Source organism: Pleurodeles waltl, chromosome 3_1, assembly GCF_031143425.1.
Source record: "Pleurodeles waltl isolate 20211129_DDA chromosome 3_1, aPleWal1.hap1.20221129, whole genome shotgun sequence".
Classification (NCBI taxonomy): Eukaryota; Metazoa; Chordata; class Amphibia; order Caudata; family Salamandridae; genus Pleurodeles; species Pleurodeles waltl.
In genome coordinates, this window is record NC_090440.1 from 105,350,970 (window position 1) to 105,372,828 (window position 21,859).

Here is a 21,859-nt window from a genome sequence, read left to right on the forward strand (position 1 = left end):
GGGACCTGAGGAGGTCAATGCCTCCTCTCTGAGGGCAGCAAGGCTGACTGGGGCAGGGCCTGAGGTGCCTGGGGTGAAGGAGATGCCCACCCTCCTGGGTGAGCGGCCACGAGGCACACGCTGAGGGGCTGCTGGGAGGGCAGTGCTAGTAGGGGGGGTGTCGCTGGTCTCAGCTCCTGTCCCCGCCATGGGGCTCCCCTCGCCCTCCGTCCCACTGGTGGCTTCAAACTCCGTTGTGTCGCCCTCCAGGGCCATGTGGGATGCAGCTCCCTCCGGCTCCGGTGCCACTGCTCCTCCGCCTCATAATGTTAATGCACACAAGAAAAGGGAGGACACAAAAAGGGGGGGGGAACAAAAGAAATGACATGTTGAGTGCAGGCAATACCGCTACTGTTGGCGGACACTACAGACACAGAAGCCCCCTGCAGTACGCCGTGCACTTTGAGTTCCCTAATTAATCACAGGGACATGGGGTACAAGGCCTATGCCCGATTGCTGCACACAGGGAAGTTACAGGAGCCTGACTAGGTGTAGTTGGCTCTGAACACAGGTGTGGGGGGGTGCCACATGGCCTGCCTTATGACGGGACCTTGCCTCCTGAACTCGCCCTGGCCTAGGGGAACTCACAGCCCACCTCTCCCACCCAGACACCTCCACTGCACACAGAATCAGCTGAATGAGAGTGTACTCACCCCCTTGTGGCTGCTGTGATGCCCTCAAGCGCCCATCCAACTCCGTATACGCCACCGCCAGGATCCGGAACATCAGGGGGGTCATGGTGCGACGGGCAACCCTCCCACGTTGGGAGGCCATCCCCAGCTGGGCCTCCGCCGTCTTCTTGCTCCAGAGGCGAATGTCCTCCCATCTTTTCCGGCAGTGAGTGCTCCGTCTGTGGTGGACACCCAGGGTCCGGACTTCCTTGGCAATGGCACGCCAAATATCCTTCTTCTGGTGGGCGCTGACCTACAGGAATAGTACAGGGGAAAAAGGAGAAGATATAACCGTCCGCACCGTGACAGTCATTGGCCCGCATCGCTACCCGTGCCATGACCACATGCACTCACTGTTGTTTCATGCATGCCTCATTCTCCCCCCCCATCTTCCATCCACACCACTCCACACAGGCATTGCCCATACGGCATGCTCACAGTGTACTTACCTATTTGGCTGGAGGACCGTAGAGTAGCGTGTACTGGGGGAGGATCCCATCCACTAGTTTCTCCAACTCCTCCGTGCTGAAGGCAGGGGCCCTTTCCGCAGACACATGATCCATTGTCTCTTCCAGACTGAGGTCACTGCAGCACTTGCAGTGTAGGTCCTCTCCTGTCGAAGATCAGGTATCAAGTGAGTGAACGGAGAGAAAATGGCGGTGACGTCCGCAGCGGTGCGTACCGTCACCGCCGGCGTACATCATCATTGGCTCCTCGGACCCATAGGGTCCAATGTTAACCAAAGCAGGATTGCACCGCGGTCTCCTCGACCGCCTACCGCGACGGTGTATAACGCCAGCGCAGTTACCTCATATCCCCTTGTCTCACATTACAGGTCAGGCAGACGGCATTTCAGGGGGCCACATGGCATTAATTTTAAATGTGTCACACATATCTAGGCCTTGCATACACACTAATACAGGCACATAGCGGTTTGAAAAAATTGAGGAATAAAGTTCTTTTTACGTACCTCAGTGTTGGTTGACTCTGCTCGCTGTTCTCCTCCATAGAGCACGTCCGCTGGGGCAGGTGAGGAGGTGGCGGCATCCTCCGGTGTACAGACCACTGATGGACCTGTCGACAATGGAGGAGCGACATGTAATTGTCACCTACAGACTTGACCGTCCCACAATCCTGGAACTGTGTGCCCTGTTGGAGCCAGACCTGATGTCAGCTATCCGCCGTCCCACAGAAATCCCCCCTCTAGTGCAGATGCTGTCAGTACTCCATTTCCTGGCAAGTGGGTCTTTTCAAACTACAGTGGCCATAGCATCAGGGATATCTCAGCCTACGTGTTGTCCAGAGTGTTGTCTGCCCTGCTGAAACACATGCGCAGCTACATCGTTTTCCCTCAGGTGGAGGATTTGCCAACAGTGAAAGGTGACTTCTATGCCCTAGGACATATCCCCAACATCATAGGTGTCATTGATGGGACACATGTGGCCTTGGTACCCCCCCGCAGGAGTGAACAGGTGTACAGAAGCCAGAAGAGTTACCATTCAATGACTGTGCAGATGGTGCGTTTGGCCGACCAATACATCTCCCATGTGAATGCCAAGTTTCCTGGCTCAGTGAATGACGCTTACATTTTGAGAAATAGCAGCATCCCTTATGTGATGGGGCAACTCCAGAGGCACCGTGTGTGGCTATTAGGTGAGGACATGGAGCCTATACAGTGTGACTAGGTGTCTGGGTATGTCCCTAAGAGTTAGTGTGTGTCTAACAGATTTCCCTCAACATTTGCAGGTGACTCTGGCTACCCAACCTGTCATGGCTACTGACCCCAGTGAGGAATCCCAGGACAAGGGTAGAGGAACGCTACAATGAGGCCCATGGGCGAACTAGTAGGGTTATAGAGAGGACCTTCGGCCTCCTGAAGGCTGGGTTCAGGTGCCTCCATATGACAGGTGGTTCCCTATTCAACTCACCAAAGAAGGTGTGCCAGATCATCGTGGCCTATTGTGTGCTTCACAACTTGGCTTTGCGACAACAGGTGCCTTTTCTACAGGAGGATGGCCCAGATGGAGGTGTTGTGGCAGCTGTGGAGCCTGTGGACAGTGAAGACGAGGAAGCAGAAGAAGAGGACATCGACAACAGAAACACAGTGATTCATCAATACTTCCAGTGAGACACAGGTAAGAAGACATCACTGCCTGCTACATCTGATATAATTGTTCGACCTCTCATCTGTCTGTCACTTTCACCCAGTATATGGACCCTGAGTTGTCACTTTCCCTTTCAATTTCACAGATGTGGGACCCACTGTGTGACATCTGCTTTGTTTCCGCATGGATAAGAGCTATGTGACATAGGTATGTTGACAATACAATGGATATAACATTTTTACACAGTTATTGCAAATACACATTTTCCAAAGCACAGACTGACTCAAGATTATTTTGTGCTTTAAGGGTGTTTATTTAAGTGCTAAATATTGGAGGGTGTTGTACCCTCGCGCCCCCATTCGCCGCTCCCTCCCGCCTCCCGCCTCCCAGCTGCTCCTCCCTCCCCCCTCCCTTCTTAATGGCTGGCGCTGCGCGTCGCGAGTGAGCGACCTCTGACCTGTTTTAGGGTGGAGGAGGGCCTCGAACACGCTAGCAGCAGCGTGAGCGGGGGTCAGAGGCAGGAGACAGCAGGTTGGTGCTGCGGACGTGGGGGGCGAGCTCTAGACCTAAAACAGGTCAGAGGTCGCTCACTCACGACGCGCAGCGCCAGCCATTAAGAAGGGAGGGGGAGGGTGGAGCAGCTGAGAGGCGGGAGGCGGGAGGGAGCGGCGAATGGGGGCGCGAGGGGGGCGGGCCGCAGGGAGGCAGCGGCAGGGAGCGGAGAGCAAGGGGGAGCGCACAAGGGGCGAAAACACGAAAAACAAGGCACAAAAAAGTCAGGCACAATTTTAAAAAACAGTCACAATTTGAAAACAGTCACAGAAATACACTAATGGCACAGTATACAATCGGGGAAACAGCAATCAGAGGGGCACAACGGGGGCAGATGCGCAGGAGGCGAGGCGCTTGAAAACAGTAAAAACGCACTTACAGGACGGCGAAAAGTGGCACAAACAGAAGGGGCACGACGGGGGCAGAAGCGCAAGGAGGCAAGGTGCTGAAAAATGAGAAAAACACTTACAGGACGGCGGAAAGCAGCACACGGGTCAAGTGAAGCTTACTAGAGCCCACTAGACACCAGGGATGAGGCGCAGGAGGAGGCCTTGGTACCCACCTTTGGTGTGGCAGACTTGTGTGGGTGTCTAAATTTTGGCGGATTCCGAGGTGTGGGTCATAATAGCTGTGGCAGAATTCCGCGGCCGCAGGGGTGTGTTGGCGGTCTTCTGCACGGCGGTAAGCGGCATTTACTGCCAATGTTGTAATGACCCCCTGTGTGCAGTAAGGATTTAGGCCTTCAGATTTAGACTTAATTGTCGATTCAGTAAATCATGTCACTACTTTTTGTAACTGTTCAACCTGAGCATTATGTCCAGGTGGTACTTGAAATACTGCAATGTCCTTAATGACATAATCCAAAAATGTCTATGCCCAGAACCTAAGGGGGTACTACTTTATCACCCATGATCAATATTCAATTATTAAGAATTAGCCTGTTGTTTATCTTGCTAAAGGGTGCAGAGCCAACTTTTCCACATTTCCTCTTCCAGCCACCTATCCACTAAATATTTTTAATTTTAACCAGATTTTAAGAAACAATTTTACTCATTTCTGGCCCCCATTTTTTCTAAGTCACCACATTCTTGCCAAAGTAATCCATACGTATAAGTGAATGCTCCTTCACATTCACCAAGCTTTTCATCTCTCCATCACTCTAAAACTTCAGTACTCAATTAGTCAATCGATCTCCCAGTCTGCTCAATCTTCTTGGGACCTGTCAGACTCTGTAGTGATATGCTCAAAGGATTGATGTTAAATGTGTCAATACATATGAACCCTCCCATTCCTCCTTTCCACTCCATATTAATACTGCACCCAACTGTAACTACTCGTATTTGCCACTGTTATACATTAATTGCCAGTGACAAATGGTTTCAAACGTGGAGCTTTCAGTTTTTATTTTGATTGACCCGAAACACTGAAAATATCAATTGTTTTTAATAACCTATGTAATGGTCCAACTTTCAAAATAATTTTTCCTGTGAAAAACACTTTGGTGATTTGTTGATTGCTTCTACATTATTATGTGTGTGTAGTACACACCAAGTTTAAGTTTATTGACACAGTTAATTAAAACCATTGCAATTCAAACATGCATATTTTTATAAATACTTAGCATACTCACTGTATTAAATAAAAACTCATAAAACAAGAAGTGCTTGTTTAAACCAAAACATATCATTACTATAAATTTGTACATGGCTAAAAAGTTCTACACTGATTCCAACCTTACTCTTAGTCTTGAATTTGGTGCCTTCTTATGCCCATACAGAATTATGATTGTAGACGAGTGAGGCTCAGGGAATATTAAAAGTTATTAACACTAATTTATGCCTGAAACTGTTTTCTGGCTGCAGTTAACCTATTAAGAGATTTACTAACATAAAATGAGAGCCCATGCACGCTTCACTGGACTTTATTCTCTATTTCTTTCTGGGCCTGTACCATAAATTTGGTCCCTTGACAAGAAAACGGGATTGAGAGACCGCTGAGCCAATTGATGATGGCCGGCCTGCATGAGCGTATGTTCAATGTCCTAAAAGTGTTTTTCAGATACAATGTCCTGTAACCTCGCAACGCCGGGTACACACAAAAAATGTGTTCTAGTGACTCCTGCCTGTGCCCGCACAGTCGACAGGAATGTGTCGAGTCTTGTTGTCTCCATGAAGGGACCATGTCTTTCGTTTCCATCAACCCAAATCGAAAAAGCATGAACTGGTGTTTCAGCAACTGGTTGAAGGATGCTGCTAGGTATTCCTGTGCCCGTAAGGTTTTGTATGATGTTATTACAATCCAGGCGTGCTGTCTTCTTGCCAATTTTCGTTTGTCTGAATATAAAGACTTTGGCGGTCATTACAACATTGGCGGCAAAAGGCGTATACAGCCGTGCAAAAGACCGCCAACACACCGCCGCGGAATTCCGCCACAGCTATTATGACCCACATTTCGGAATCCGCCAAAATTCAGACACCCACACAAGTCCGCCACACCAAAGGTCAGTGATAAACTGGCAAAAACAAAATGGACACTGTCACGCCAACAGAAATACACCCACACTATCACGACAAACGAATCCACGCGTCCGTCTTTCAACTACGGTATTTCATTGGCGGTACACACTCTTACAAAACACAGCCACATTGGACAATTCGAAATACACACACCTGATAAACAAACACACACCACTCCCACACACCCATTACAATATAAAACACACACCCACATCACCCACAAAACCCCACGATCAAAAATTCCGAAAGAAGGCCAGAGAGAGATAGCACCAGCAAGAACAACAGCATCCACAGGCACACAACACCATCACCCACAGAACTTCCGCGCACCTCACATAACACACCACTACATATCAGCACACTTAACACCACACACTCCACCCCACACATCACCTACACCACCCCATGGCATGGCAAAGACACCCCAGGTTCTCGGAGGAGGAGCTCAGGGTCATGGTGGAGGAAATTGTTCGGGTAGAGCCATAGCTATTCAGAGCACAGGTGCAGCACACCTCAATAGCAAGGAAGATGGAGCTATGGCGAAGAATAGTGGACAGGGTCAATGCAGTGGGACAGCACAAAAAGAAATCTGGAGGACATCAGGAAGAGGTGGAATGACCTATGGGGGAAGGTGCGTTTCGTGGTCTCAAGACACCCGTAGGCGGTTCAGCGGACTGGCGGCGGACCCTCACCTCCTCACCCACAACTAACAACATGGGAGGAGCAGGTCTTGACGATTCTGCATCCTGAGGGCCTCGCAGGAGTAGGTGGAGGAATGGACTCTGGTAAGACAAATCTTAATTATTACATCCCCCACCCTACCTGCATGCCATCACATAGCCCCACATTCACCCTCACCCTCACCCCCAGCACCCCAACTCCTCACATATGTCCCAACATCACAAACCACCCATCCCAACACCAAGCCCTGCATGCAACAACATGGACACCCATCACTAAAGCATGCCCACTGCACATACCCATACAACCCCCTAAACTATCCTCACACAAGGTCCCACACAGGAATGCAAGCACTGGGGTACACGGTCACCCACCCATTGCACACCATGACACACACAGATGTAATAACCATCCTTTTATACCCCTGCAGGACCCCTACCCAACGTCACCGGACAGGAGGGTCCACACATGTCCAGACCACCAACAGAAGAGGCCCACAGTGATGACAGCAGCTCTGTCCAACTGGATCTAGATGACCATCCCGGCCCATCGGGGACCTCAGGACAGTCGGTTCTCCTCACCCAGTCACAGGCCACCACAGACCTTCCCCCCTCTGGAAACACCAGCACAGCGCCCACCCAGCAGGCCCAAACCTCCGTCCCCAGGGCACGTCAAGCAGCAGTGTGTCCACCACTACAGGGAACCCAGGATAACCCACAACCCCAACAACAACAGGGACCTGGGGGCAGTGGTAGTGGGCACACGGTCCATGGAACGGAGGACCAGGAACGCAGGGGAACTGGGAGGGCTGCTGTGCGACAGGGGGAGGACAGGCCCGGGGAACCCACTCTCCACAAGGCCAACTCCAACATCATGGGAGCTTACCACTATTCCCAGGAGACGATGGCAACAGAACTGGCCAAGTTTCGGGAGACCCAGCGGCTGCAGAAGGAACAGTATTTGGGGTTCAGAGAGGAACTCAAATCCATCAACACCACCCTGGGCATCATTGTAGGGGTGCTGAAGGAACTCGTCAACACCAGGAGAGACACTGTGGCACTACAAGGGGCCCCTGAAACCAGCATGGACGATGAACTTCCCACCACCTCTGCCGGCGCTAGTGGACAGGAGGCACCGCCACAGGACCACCACACCAGCACCCCACCCCCTGCAGAGAGAGAACCACCCCGCAAACGGTCCCTGAGAACCAGGACAAAGACAGAGCACAACGCCAAGACCCTCGCCAAGAAATGAGACCGCCCGGATTGTCATCCTACTGTCCCACTTTGTCACCCTGTCCATACTTTAACTGTCCCAGCTCCACTTCCTATGCCCATTTGGGTAATGCACCTGTGGGACTAATAGACTGGACTCTGCCATGGACATTCCTCGCCATCACCCCTCACCATTTCGCTCCCCCTTCCAATATTGAGCACTTAAATAACCACACTTAAATCACAAAACAATCTGGAGTCTGTCTGTGATTTCGAAATAGTGTATTAGCAATTACAGTGACAAAATGCTCTTTCAATTGTAATGTCAACATACCTATGTCACACAGCTCTAGTCCATGAGGAATCTAAGCAGATGTCACACAGTGGGACCCACATCTGTGAAATCGTAAGGGAAAGTGACAACTCAGTGACCATGCACTGGGTGAAAACGACACACAGTAGAGAGGTAGTAGTGTTAAAGTACATGTAGTAGGCAGGTCTGTACTCTTACCTGTGTCTCACTGGAACTATTGCTGGATCACTGAGTCCCTGTTGTTCATGTCTTCTTCCTCTGCTTCCTGGTCTTCACTGTCAACAGGCTCCACAGCTGCAACAACACCGCCATCTGGACCATCCTCCTGCAGAAAAGGCACCTGTCGTCGCCAAGCCAAGTTATGAAGCATACAGCAGGCCACGATGATCTGGCACACCTTCTTTGGTGAGTAGAATAGGGAACCACCTGCCATATGGAGGCACCTGAACCTGGCCTTCAGGAGGCCGAAGGTCCACTCTATCACCCTCCTAGTTTGCCCATGGGCCTCATTGTAGCGTTCCTCTGCCCTTGTCCTGGGATTCCTCACTGGGGTCAGTAGCCATGACAGGTTGGGGTAACCAGAGTCACCTGCAAATGGTGAGGGATAACTGTTAGACACGCACTAACCTGGAGGGATATCCCCAGACCCAGACAATCATTCCCACTGACTTGCCTCCAGGTGCTCACCTAATAGCCACACAGCGTGCCTCTGGAGTTGACCCATCACATAAGGGATGCTGCTATTCTGCAGGATGTAGGCGTCATGCACTGAGCCAGGGAACTTGGCATTCACATGGGAGATGTACTGGTCTGCCAAACATACCATCTGTACATTCACAGAATGATAACTCTTCTGGTTTCTGTACACCTGTTCACTCCTGTGGGGGGGGGACCAAAGCCACATGGGTCCCATCAATGGCACCTATGATGTTGGGGATGTGTCCCAGGGCATAGAAATCACCTTTCACTGTAGGCAAATCCTCCACCTGAGGGAAAAAAATGTAGCTCCGCATGTGTTTCAGAAGGGCAGACAACACTCTGGACAATACGTTTGAAAAGATAGGCTGGGACATCCCTGATGCTATGGTCACTGTTGTTTGAAATGACCCACTTGCAAGGAAATGGAGCACTGACAGCACCTGCACTTGAGGGGGGATTCCTGTGGGATGGCGGATTGCTGACATCAGGTCTGGCTCCAACTGGGTACACAGTTCCTGGATTGTGGCACGGTCAAGCCTGTATGTGATAATCAAATGTCGCTCCTCCATTGTCGACAGGTCCACAAACGGTCGGTACACCAGAGGATGCCGCCATCTCCTCACATGTCCCAGCGGACGGTGCCTATGAAGGACAACAGAGAGCACAGAGTCAAACAACTCAAAGGTACGTACCCACAGTTTACCCAGAACACCAATCATACACTAAAGGTGGCCTGTATCTGTGTTGAGTCTAGGCCTAGGTATGTGTGACGCAGTTGGAAATGAAGCCATGTGGGGCCCTGAAATGGCAGCTGCCTGACCTCTAAAGTGGGACAATGGGATGTGAAGTAACTGCGCTGGCATTGTATACCGTCGCGGTAGGTGGACGAAGCCTGCGCGCAATGCTGCATTGGTTAACATTGGACCCTATGGGTCCCAGGAGCCAATGACGATGTACGCCAGCGGTGACGGTACGCACCGCTGCAGACGTGACCGCCATTTTCTATCTGTTCAATTACTCGATACCTGATCTTCGACAGGAGAGGACCTACACTGCAAGTGCTGCTGTGACCTCGGTCTGGAAGAGACAATGGCTTGAGTGTCTGGGGAAAGGGCCCCTGCCTTCACATTGGAGGAGTTGGAGAAGCTCGTGGATGGGGTCCTCCCCCAGTACACGCTACTCCACGGTCCTCCAGACAAACAGGTAAGTACACAGGGAGCATGTTGTATGGGCTATGCCTGTGTGGAGAGAGCTGGATGTAAAAAGGAAGGTGGGAGAGTTCTGCGTGCATGGAAGACGGTGAATGCACGTGCCACGTGGCAAGGGTAGGGATGGGGGCCAATCACTTTGACGGTGCAGTTGGTAATAACTTCTCTTTTTCCCCTGTACATTTAATGTAGGTCAGCGCCCACCAGAAAAAAGATATTTGGCATGCCATCGCCAAGGACGTCCGGACCCTGGGGGTCTACCACAGATGGAGCACCCACTGCCGTAAAAGATGGGAGGACATTCGCCGCTGGAGCAAGAAGACAGCGGAGGCTCAGCTGGGGATGGCCTCCCAACGTGGGAGGGGTACCCGTTGCACCATGACCCCCCTGATGTTCAGGATCCTGGCGGTGGCCTACCCGGAGTTGGATGGGCGTTTGAGGGCATCACAGCAGCCACAATGGGGTGAGTACACTCTCATTCTGCTGACTTTGCGCGCAGTGGAGGGGTCTGGGTGGGGAAGGTGGGTTGTGGGTTTCCCCAGGCCAGTGCGAGTTCCGTAGGCAAGGCCCCTCCGTAAGGCAGGCCATGTGGCACCCCACCCCACCTCTGTAGAGTGCCAAGTACACCTAGTCATGCCCCTGTGTCATCTATGTGTGCAGATGTCGTCCATAGCCTTGTAGGCCATTTCCCAGGAATGGAACAGTGGAGCCCAAGAGCGTGGCGTAGTGCAGGGGGCTTCTGTCTCTGTCGTGTCCACCAACGGTAGCGGTAATATATGCACTCAACATGTCTTTCTTCTGTCTCCCCCCCCCCTTTTTGTGGTCTCCCTGTTCTTGTGCACCTTAGCATCATCAGGCGGAGGAGCAGTGGCACCGGAGCATGAGGGAGCTGCATCCCACATGGCCCTGGAGGGCGACACTACGGAGTCTGAATTCACCAGTGGGAAGGAGGGCGAGGGGAGCTCCACGGCGGGGACAGGAGCTGAAACCAGTGACATGGACTCGTCCTCTGATGGGAGCTCCCTTGTGGTGGCGGCAACATCTGTGCCCCCCGCATCTACAGGTACAGCCTCCACCCCCCCTACCAGCACCGCCCTCCCAGCAGCCCCTCAGCCTTTGCCCTGTGCCCGCTCACCCAGGAGGGTGGGTATCACCTTCGCCCCAGGAACCTCAGGCCCTGCCCCAGTCACCCCTGCTGCCCTCAGTGAGGAGGCCATTGACCTCCTCAGGTCCCTCACTTTTGGGCAGTCTACCATTTTGAATGCCATCCAGGGTGTAGAGAGGCAGTTGCAACAAACCAATGCATTCCTGGAGGGCATTCATTCTGGTCAGGCTGCCCTTCAGCAAGCTTTTCAGACTCTGGCCTCAGCACTGATGGCAGCCATTGTCCCCGTCTCTAGCCTCCCCCCTCCAACTTCCTCCACCCCGACCCAGTCCCCTGTACCTCAGCCTATCCCAAGCACACCTACAGACCAACAAGCACACACCTCAACACCCAAGGGAAGCTCAGGCAAACATAGACACCACACATCCCACATGCACTCACGCAAGCATCACACACATGCAGACACACCAACATCCACTGCCTCCACTGTGTCCCCCTCCTCCTCGTCTCCCTCCTCCTTCACAGTTTCGTCTACACTCACATCTGCATGCACTACCTCCACAGCCACTATGTCCCTCTCCAGCACACCCACCACCACACCCCGCTCACGTGCAGTCACCACCCCCACTACCATTCACACGTCCCCTGTGTCCTCTCCCAGTGTGTCTGTGACGTCCCCTCCCAAGATACACAAACGCAGGCACACACCCACCCAACAGTCATCCACCTCACGACAGCCTCCAGCGCATGCACCTTCACCCAAAGTCACCAAACGTACACCTCCTACAACCACCACCTCTTCCTCCACTCCCAAACCCCCTCCAGCTACCCATCCCAGTGTGTCCAAAAAACTTTTCCTGTCCAACCTTGACCTCTTTCCCACACCTCCCCCACCCCGTCTGTCTCCTAGGTCCCGAACTAGCACCTCAGCCACAACATCTCCGGGACCAGTGGTGCCTGTAGTCACGGGAATCTGGAGTGCACCGGCCACCAGGGCAGCCAGTGTGGCACGGAGCCACAGCACAGACAGTCCCCCACCTGTGAAGCATCAGAAGTTGGCCAGTGCCCGGCGGGAGAGGGGGAAGACTCCAGCCACCAAAGCCGCTCCCAGGGGTACAGGTGGGAGTGTGGAGTCAGCTGTGACACCTTCCAAGGTGGGGAAGGGCCACAAGAAACCCGTCAAGTCTGGGAAGAGCAGCACGGGGGAGAAGACCGCCATCATCCCCGCTGCCCAGGAGACCACCGCCAGCACCAGCCCAGCTGCCCAGGAGGCCACCGCCAGCACCAGCCCAGCTGCCCAGGAGGCCACCGCCAGCACCATCCCCAATGGGCCATGAAGGACCGCCAGCAAAAGCCATGCTGGGCCATGAAGGACCGCCAGCAAAAGCCCCGCTGGGCTATGAAGGACCGCCAGCAAAAGCCCCGCTGGGCCATGAAGGACCACCAGCAAAAGTCCCGCTGGGCCATAAAGGACCGCCAGCAAAAGCCCCACTGGGCCACGAAGGACCACCAGCAAAAGCCCCGCTGGGCCATGAAAGACTGCCAGCAAAAGCCCAGCTGGGCCATGAAGGACCACCAGCAAAAGCCCCGCTGGGCCATGAAGGACTACCAGCAAAATCCCCGCTGGGCCATGAAGGACCGCCAGCAGCTGAGACCCTGCAATGAAGACCGCCATCTCAAGCACCGCTGAACAGGGCACCGCCGCCTCAAGCACCGCTGAACAGGGCACTGCCGCCTCAAACACCGCTGAACAAGGCACCACCATCTCAAGCACCGCTAGCCCATGAGCGGCAGGGGCACTGACGCAACTGAATCCGTCACGGGGTGAATGGGCACCATGTCCCCGGGGCGTCTGGGAGGCATGCCCCCTCCAGAACCAGTGGAGACTGTCATCCACTACCTCTGTCCTTAGCAGGATTAAGCACTCTGGGCACCATGCCCCCTCCAGAACCAGTGGAGAGATCCATCCACTACCTCTGTCCTTAGCAGGATGAAGCACTCTGGGCACCATGCCCCCTCCAGAACCAGTGGAGAGATCCATCCACTACCTCTGTCCTTAGCAGGATGAAGCACTCTGGGCACCATGCCCCCTCCAGAACCAATGGAGACTGTCATCCACTTGTGAGACTGTGGCTTTGCACTCCCCAGGATTGGACAGTGGGCAACCCACCCACTGTATAGACTTGAGAGACTGTTGCTTTGCACTCCCCAGGATTGAACAGTGGGCAACCCACCCACTGTATAGACTTGAGAGACTGTGGCTTTGCACTCCCCAGGATTGAACAGTGGGCAACCCACCCACTGTATAGACTTGAGAGACTGTGGCTTTGCACTCCCCAGGATTGAACAGAGGCTCCCCTGTGTCGTAGGTGCAGTACTCACCGTGGTCTTCGCCGCCGGCGTTCGTGCTCCTGGTAGAGGAGCAGGAAGACTAATGCAGGTCGAATTTGGAGTTCCGGGTCCATGGCGTCCTCGTTCCTCGTGGGGTGTGTAGAGGTGAGCGTTTTTCCTTCGGGATTCCTGTTTCCGCTGTGTTTTTATCCACGGTGAATCTGCCCCGGAAAAGGTGGTGGATTGGCCTGTCATAATAGTGTGGGCGGTATATTGTCTCCTGCCTGTCTGTTGGCGGTGACCGCCAAGCTGTTTGTTTGTACCGCCGTGGCAGTCGGAGTGTTAAAGTGGCTGTCTTTGTTGGCGGTTTCCGCCATGGTCATAATTGCAAATATTTTACCGCCGTCCTGTTGGTGGTATTACCGCCGCTTTAACACTGACTGCCAGGGTTGTAATGACCACCTTTGTCTTGGTGACAGCATTTGCCTTCCGAAAAAAGTCCTTTTTGCCCAAGGTAGTACACAAGTTTTCGAGATCCTGTTCCCTAAATCTTTAACTACGTTTTGTCAAAAATGCATTTGGCCTGCTTCACAGAAAGATTAAAACTGTGAAACAACTCAGATTGTATCCTGTTATTTGAGGTTACTTTCTAACACTTTTGTTTCCTCCACTTTTTCCACTGTCCTATTCATACTTTTCAGAAGGGCAGCAGCAGCCCTTGCTTAGCCAAATGACATCCTCTAATATTGAAACCATCTAGTGTTACAACTGCAGTACAATGTCTAGCATTTCATCCAACTCTATCAGTTGGCAGGGACCCATGAGGTCAGTTGTGGAATATGCTGACATTAACAGCTCTTTAGGATTTAGCAATGAGATTCTGCCAATCCAAATGGCATTATTAGAAATAATCAATGTTGCAGTAATGGTATGCTAAAACACATAACCTTCACAAAAGGTCAACCAATTGTCTGAATCACATGACAATGCTGTAGTTACAAAATGGGTGCACAACTGAGAGACCCAAGTGAAGATGTTGAGGTCATGGTGACTACCTGGCTGCTGGTGCATACATGTCTGACAAATACATCGCACAAACAATAATCTACAATGATTTCCAAGGTTAACCGATCATCCCATATTGTGTCCTTCAGCTACTTGTCCCTTTTGAACACACCAAAAGAAAATCTGGGCTCAATTAGTCTGAAGAATCATCTCAGTACCTTCTCAGAACCTATGAATCGTTACCACTTTTCCTTTCACCATTACGAAAATGACCTTTACCGAGAACTACAGAGATGCCATGATTATTATTAAGATTACATTTCATCGCTGATGAAGTCTTGTGTAAGCCATGACTGATAAAATGCAGAACCAAAATATATATATATCTTTGAGCCCTTTCCTTGCTTTATTATCATTCAGAATCTGATGGATTTAGAGTGATTGGGTTGTTTTCATTTGATTAATGTTATTGGGATTGCCCTTTGAATCAGCACTGATATGTTACATTCAGGAAGTGGAGCACAGGATTTCTGGTTCTGCGAGGGTTACACCCCCTTGCGCCCGCTTTTTGACTGCAGCACTCAATCACACCTCAATGCCAAACTCCTTAGCCTGCGAGTGCTTCTCTTAAGACCAGCTGATGGATTTGTGTGTATCTAGTACCGAAAATATGATGTCATGTGCTAGGACGCCTATGGTTCCAATGAGCCCTGTCATTTTTTTTGTCATGCGGACACGCACATTCCAGGCATTACAGGTCATCTGGCAGAAATTCATGCTTCTGAAGATGCCTCCACTGTAATTTATCTATATTGTCCAGTTTCAGGCTTCTGGCAGTGAAGTTAAGTCTCTAGGCTGGAGCGGCACAGGAGCGCCCAAAAATGTGCCAGTAATGGGTCTTGGCAAGCTATCTTTACTTTCATTCAATTACTTTAATTTAATATTGGTGTTGTTTTTATGTGTGCCACATTACTAGTTCTGTAACTACACCCAATAGCACATTGTCAGGAACTGCATCACTTAAACCTGGTTTGGAGTTACTATCAAAACCTCCCTCTCTCATTCCAACATCTCTGTAAGATTGCACTGCTGAAGGGCTCATTGATAAGGTCCCTGGTAGCTAAGAGGTAATTTCAGTGTTCTACAGTCCATAGCATTTTCATTTGGGACTGTTAGCGTCTGACCTTAATAAGTAAACTTACAAGGGGGCTCAAATAGGTTGATTAACCTTTTTACAGCACCTAGTATTCCTACCCTGTTATGTAATGTTACTCATGAGCATAAGAAAATTTAGAAAAACTTGCAGCAAAAATCAAAAATAGGCAACTCTTCTTTCAGCAGGTATTAACCGCTCTCAGTCTCACTTCCAGGATCCCTTGCCACAATCGGGAGGCAGCTTTGTCAAAATCAGGTTTCAAAAGTCAAATCACGTAATCATTGTCTATTCCGGTTACTATCAACAATCTTTTTCTCAGATTGTTTCAACAGTTCAGTTCATCAGGCTTTCTTCAAGTGCCAAAATACTGACCCGGAATGTCTCTATAAAAAGAAGAAAAAAAAAACTCCTGCTGCCATTCACTTGTAGTTGCATACACCCATTCAGGACCTGCGTATCTTCGACGTGCTATTCTCTTTCTTTTCAACTTTCGATCACCATTCAGTTCTCCTTCACTTAGATCTTCTCTCCTTGTGGTATCTACTTCTTCCTCTATTGTTGTCTCAGCAACCACTTCTTTTCCTCTTTTTACTTGCAACTCTGGCCACTTATCTCCTTTCAGTGGGCCTTTTGTCAGTGTTCTCTTCAGAGTTGAACTTGAACCTTCTCCTTGTTCTGTGGTGTTTTCTCTTGACGAGCTTGCAACAGTTCATGAGAAGTCAGATCACAGTGACTTTGATCTACCTCAACTCCTTTCCCCTCTGGTCTGGCAATTGCTCTGTTTGTCTCTCAAGATCGTCTGCTTCTGGGAAAGCCCACCTTTTACTAGGCTCCCCTATTGCCTCAATTGAGATAGGCTCTCCGTCACACTCCTGGAGGTCTTCTCCTTCGTCTCTCACAGGAGTGACTGAACCGTCCTAAACCGGCTCAGATCCTGTCTCAGTTCCCCTTTGTTCTCGTTTCGGCGCTGTTGTTGGTACTCTCAACAATGCTTCTTCCTTATGATCCAGTGGACATGCCACTTTCTTCGTATGACTTGCATGAATCCAGTTGAGAATTCCAGCTTACTTTACAGCTGTGGTAGTTGTCAAAACTACCTGATAAGGTCCCTTCCAACGAGGCTTCAAATACGTTTTCCTCACAGGTTTCCGGACCACAACCCAGACTCCAGCTCTCAGATTGTGCCCTGGGTCATGGATCAGTGCAGTGTGGTGGCTTCCACCTGCTGGAAGAAAGAGCGAACCACATCAGCCAGACCTTTGCAGTAGTCCAACACCATATCATCTGTAATTTTGACAAGTGCATTTGCAGGCACCGCTGGCAACCTCATGGCTCGCCCCATAAGGATTTCATGCGGTGACAATCCCGTCTTCCTGTGGGGTGTGTTTCTCATTGACATCAACACTAAAGGTAATGCGTCAGGCTATTTCAAATTTGTGGACGCATCTTTGCAACTCTTTACTTCAAGGTACCATTCATCTGTTCCACTAGTCCTGATGCTTCAGGGCGGTAACTACAAAGCAACTTCTGCTCAATGTTCAGTGCTGCACGCAGTAATTTAATTACTTCATTGTTGAAATGACTTCCCCTATCTGATTCTAAAGAGATTGGAAATCAGAAATGCGGTATCAGTTCCCTAAGCAGTAGTTACACTACTGTAAGACTATCATTGCTTCGTGTAGGGTATGAGTCAATTCAGTGACTAAAGATTCAAACCAACACATATCTCAAACCTCCACACACAGGCATTTGAATAAAATCTATCTGCATTCCGCTGAATGGACTTCTCGCTCTTCCAATGTGGCTCAAATTAACCACTGTCCCTTTCACTGCATTCAGCTGTTGGCAAGTGACACAACATTGGCATACTGCTTCAGCAACTTGTCTAAACTTTGGGTTGAACCAATCATGTTTGACCAATTGAATCATTGCATTCCTCCCAATATGTGCTTGACCATGATAGTACCTCCCCATTTAAGACAACAGAGTTTTGGCAAAATCAATTGACCCTTTTCCGAAACCCACAATTCATCTTGTCTTTGTACACATTTCATTTTGCTCCATAAACGTTTTTCCTCCCTGTCAGCATTATTCTGCAACATTTTAAATTCCTTCAAAGTGTCAATAACTTTCAAAGCATAACCTGGACATGTTTTATCTTCTTCAGATAACAGTTCCCACTTGTCTTTGAATGATATACAGTTTAATGCGCAAAAGCTTGCGACTTGATCCACATATCCATTTCCTAATGTCACAAAGTCCTGCAACTTCAGATGTGCACTGCATTTCACATGGCAATCTTTTCAGGCATTTGAATAGCATTTAACAATGCTTTCATTTTCTCACCATTTCCCACTGGTGAACCAGAAGAGTTCATGAAACCTCTCTTTGACCACAACTGGCCAAAATCATAGACTATTCCAAATCCATACTGACTATCCATATAGATTGTAACTTTCAACTGAGCAGAAACATGGCACACTCTAGTAAGGGCTACCAGTTTCGCTACTTGGGCAGAATACACCCCTCTAAGCCAAGAAGCTTTCAAAATACCAGTAATTGTGCACACAGTATATCCTGCTCTCAGTATCCCTGCTTTGTCTCTCAGACAAGAACAATCAACAAAGATAATTTGGTCATGTTCTTCCAATCGGGTGTCTCTAAAGTCAGGGCTCAGTTTCGTGCACAAGTCAGTTACTTCAAGACAGTCATGCTCAACATCCTCCACTTGCTCAATTTCGACATTTTCATTTGGAAGTAAGGTTGTCAGGTTCAGCACTGTACATCTTTTCAATGACACATTTGGTGACCCTATAATACTCGTTTTCCATCTGGTCAACCCCACACCAGTCAAATATTGGGTTTTCATCCTTATAAGTAGAATCATAATAGAATGAGGGACCGTTACAGTCAGGGGATGTCACATCACAATGCCTTTACACTATGTAAGACTCTGACCAACTGCTGCAACTGCACATAGACAACCCGGTAAGGCTGCTGCAACTGAAAAATATGCTACTGGGCAGTTTACACCTCCATGGACCTGTGTTAAGACAGACAAAGAACATGCATCATGCTCATGACAAAACAATGTGAAAGGTTTAGTGTAATCAGGCACACCCAATGCTGGAGCCTTGCACAGACTCTCTCTCAATTCTGTGAACACTTTCATTCCAGCCTGGTCTAACACTATGGGATCAGTGACTTCCTTATGAGTCAGCTTCTGCAATGGTCTCGAAATGACTGAAAACTTTGGAATCCATTGGCGACAATAGCCTACCATCCCCAAAAACATCTTGACATCTCTCTGTGTGGTCGAGGGATTCATCTGCAATATGGTGATAATCCTTTCTCTGGATATCTTTCTTGAACTCTTCTCAATCTGATGACCCAAGTACTTCACCACCTTCTCACAGTATTGCAATTTCAGCTGAGACACTTTGTGACCATTCATTCCCAAATGGTTCAGCAGGGCAATTGTATCATACTTGCACTCGTCCCTTGTTTTGGATGCAATCAGCAAGTCATCAATGTACTTCACCAAGTTCGATTGGAAAGGCAATTCCAATGACTCCAAATTCTTTCTCAAGATCTGATTAAATATGGAAGGTGACTCTGAAAACCCTGGAGGAATTCTAAACCAGCAATAAACTTGATCCAGGAATTTGAAACAAAAGAGAAATTGACTATCCTCTTCAAGAGGCACAGAAAAGAAATCAATGACTGTGAACCGCTGACCATCACATGGAATCTGAAACATTATCACTGCTAGATTTGGCACTATGGGACAACATTTGACCACAGTCTCATTTATTTTTCTAAAATCCTGAACAATTCAAACTTTCCCATGGGGTTTTTGCAAATCCATTATCAGTGAATTACATGGACTGCTAAATACTTCCTTCAGAACCCCTTGCTTTACAAAGTCTGCAATTATCTGACAACCCTCTTAAAGGCATCTTGTGGCATGTAGTACTGTCGAAGTTGAGGGAAAACTGCATTCGGCTTCACAGTAACTTTAACTGGCTCAACTCCCTTTATCAAACCTACTTCTTTTCATGTCAAATTCCACACTTTCTCCTTAACCGTTCCCTGCAAATCAGGATGTAGCACTTTCACTGTGAACATCGGGAAGAATTTAATTAGAGGGGTTCCTCATTTGCAGTTTCACCTTCTATCTCTGGGGCTTGGTCATCTTCGTCATCACTATTCGTCTGGATCTCAATACCCTCATTCGAACAAGTTATCGAACACTTTGTTTTACACATCAAGGTGGTCTTTACAACCCTGGCGGTCATTGTTAAAACGACGGTAAAACCGCCAACAGGCCGGCGAAAAAAAAAATGAATTACGACCGTGGCGGAAACCGCCAATGTAGACAGCCACTTTAATACTCCGACCGCCACGGCGGTACAAACAAACACCGCGGTGGTAACCGCCAACAGACAGGCGGAGGACAATGTACCGCCCACACTATTACAACCCACCGATCTGCCACCTTTTCCGGGGTGGATTCCCCGTGAACAAAAACACGACAGAAACAGGACTTCGAAGAGAAAATGCTCACCTCTACACACCCCACGAGGAATCCGGAATCCATGGAACCCAAACTCCACATCCTGCCAGCCTTTATCTTCCTGCTCCTCTACCAGGAGCACGAACGCCGGCGGCGAAGACAACGGTGAGTACTGCACCTACGACTCAGGGGAGGGAAAATAGAGTGACACACACACGCAACACCCCCACCACCCCCACCCACTACAACACTCACGCTAATACATATTAATAAATAACAATTACACCCCCCAAACCCCCCTGGAAGAATGCAGGGACAAAAGGAAATGAGTCGAATAATTGTGATATATTCAATTACATACATCAAAAATATTTACAAATACATACATTTATACTATATACAATTATATACACCAAGAACACAAGTCCAAAGGATTCCACCGTCATAGTCTGTGGATCACTGGGCCCAAAACGCATGGGCGAGGCCCACACTCAATACCTGATCAAAACAGAGAGAACACTGCAGGGGCATCAGATAGAAATAAAACAGGCACCTCAGGCGGAAGGGAAGGGGGGGGCACTTCATCCAGTTGAGTGCACGACGCCAGATCCACAAGTCGGCTCCATGCCCACTGTTCAATCCTGGGGAGTCCAAAGCCACAGTCTCTCAAGTCTCTACAGTTGGTGGGTTGCCCACTGTGCAATCCTGGGGACTGCAAAGCCACAGTCTCTCAAGTCTCTACTGTGGGTGGGTTGCCCACTGTGCAATCCTGGGGAGTGCAAAGCCACAGTTTCCCAAGTCTCTACAGTGGGTGGTTTGCCCACTGTGCAATCCTGGGGAGTGCAAAGCCACAGTCTCTCAAGTCTCTACAGTGGGTGGGTTGCCCACTGCTTTATCCTGGGGAGTGCAAAGCCACAGTCTCTCAAGTCTGTACAGTGGGTGGGTTGCCCACTGTGCAATCCTGGGGAGTGCAAAGCCACAGTCTGTCAAGTCTCTACAGTGGGTGGGTTGCCCACTGTGCAATCCTGGGGAGTGCAAAGCCACAGTCTCTCAAGTCTCTACAGTGGGTGGGTTGCCCACTGTTCAATCCTCGGGAGTGGCAAGCCACAGTCTCTCAAGTGAATAACAGTCCCCACGGGTTTCTGGAGGGGGCCTTGTGCCCAGAGTGCTTCATCCTGCCAAGGACTCAGGTAGTGGATGTGATATTCCACTGGTTCTGGAGGGAGCCTTGTGCCCAGAGTGCTTCATCCTGCCAAGGTCTCAGGTAGTGAATGTATCTCTCCACTGGTTCTGGAGGGGGCCTTGTGCCCACAGTGCATCATCCTGCCCGTGGCGGACTCAGTATCGTCGGAATCATTGGCGCTGACTGGCCTGCGGGGCTGCTGGCGGCGGTGTACTGGGCAGCGGTTCAGCTGGTGGCGGTCTTGTCCTGTCCTGCGGGGCTGCTGGTGGCGGTTTCCTGGGCAGCGGTTCAGCTGGTGGTGGTCTTGTCTTGACCTGTGCGGCTGCTGGCGGCGGTGTCCTGGGCAGCGGTTCAGCTGTTGGCAGTCTTGTCTGTGGCAGTGTGGCTGCTGGCGGGCGCTTCCTAGGCAGCGGGGCTGCTGCTAGCGGTCCTGTCTGTGGCAGCGGGGCTGCTGGCGGTCACTTCCTGGGCAGCGGGGCTGCTGGCGGTCGCCCCCTGGGCAGCGGGGCTGCGGCTGGCGGTCTTGTCTGTGGCAGCGGGGCTGCTGCTGACGGTCCTGTCTGTG